Source organism: Panthera uncia (genome assembly GCF_023721935.1).
Source record: "Panthera uncia isolate 11264 chromosome B2 unlocalized genomic scaffold, Puncia_PCG_1.0 HiC_scaffold_24, whole genome shotgun sequence".
Classification (NCBI taxonomy): domain Eukaryota; kingdom Metazoa; phylum Chordata; class Mammalia; order Carnivora; family Felidae; genus Panthera; species Panthera uncia.
Window position 1 is genome coordinate 63,548,255 of NW_026057580.1, and position 1,059 is coordinate 63,549,313.

Sequence of the window (1,059 nt, forward strand, 5' to 3'; positions counted from 1 at the left end):
ACATTTTAAGAAGTCCAGTGGGTCTTACAAACATGAGTAAGAAGAAAATAAATGGAGAGAGAAATTTACTACACTTCCTCAAAGTAATGTTCAGATGAAAATCCCTTTCTAGTTTAAATTATCTAGTTCTTTCCTGATCACCAATTCCTTTGATAGATCTCGATTCATGTGACACACCAGCCAAGGCAGGTATTATTGAGTCCACTTCAAAGATGAGAAAAACTGAGGATGGGGAAGGTTATGTGACATGTCCAAAGCTATATAACTACTAAGTGGCAGATTTGAGGCTTGAATTAAGGCCATCTGAGTCCAAATTCAGTGTTCACACATCACACTGGTGCCTAACACTTCACAGCTTAAAACCCTTGCCATCTCTATTCTGAGGAAAATGCAGTGATTCAAGAAATACACTGAATATCCATAGAAATGGACCAGTAAAGGTTACTTTCTTAAGAAGAACATCAACTTTGACTTGTTTGTTTTTAAAGAATATATCACTTGAGAAGAGACAGGTTAGAATTTTGCTGTGTTTACTTTTGTTAACTTCCCTTTTTAAAAAAATGCAGCATCACATCTTTTTATTTTAGCTCAAAAGAATGTAAATACTGTTTTCTCATTTTCCTCAGATTCCCATCATGCTATTTGTGCCAACCAATCCATCACAAATTGTAGAAATGACATCCCTCCCCGAGCTGAACTCCCCAGGCATCCACAAGTAGTAACTAAAAGACCCTGGGCTTCTGGTGACATAGACTTCACTTTTTCAAGAGTCCCTGGAAATAATGTAAAATTACAAGAATCTGCACTACTAGTCAGCTCAAAATACCTGCTAAGTTTGTTACTATACATTCATCTCAAAGTGAGTCATCACTGTTATAAAATGAATTGGCTTTATATAAATGTCAGTTCTGGGTTATATTTGTCAAGAAACTCAACCTGTTTCTAATACCTTGTTTGAAATCAGAGGATGGATGAGCTTCTGTCATACAGTATGACATGGTATAAATTTATCGAGCCTATTTTTGCCCAGCGATGGAGGTGCCTTAGGAAGTTAATTAC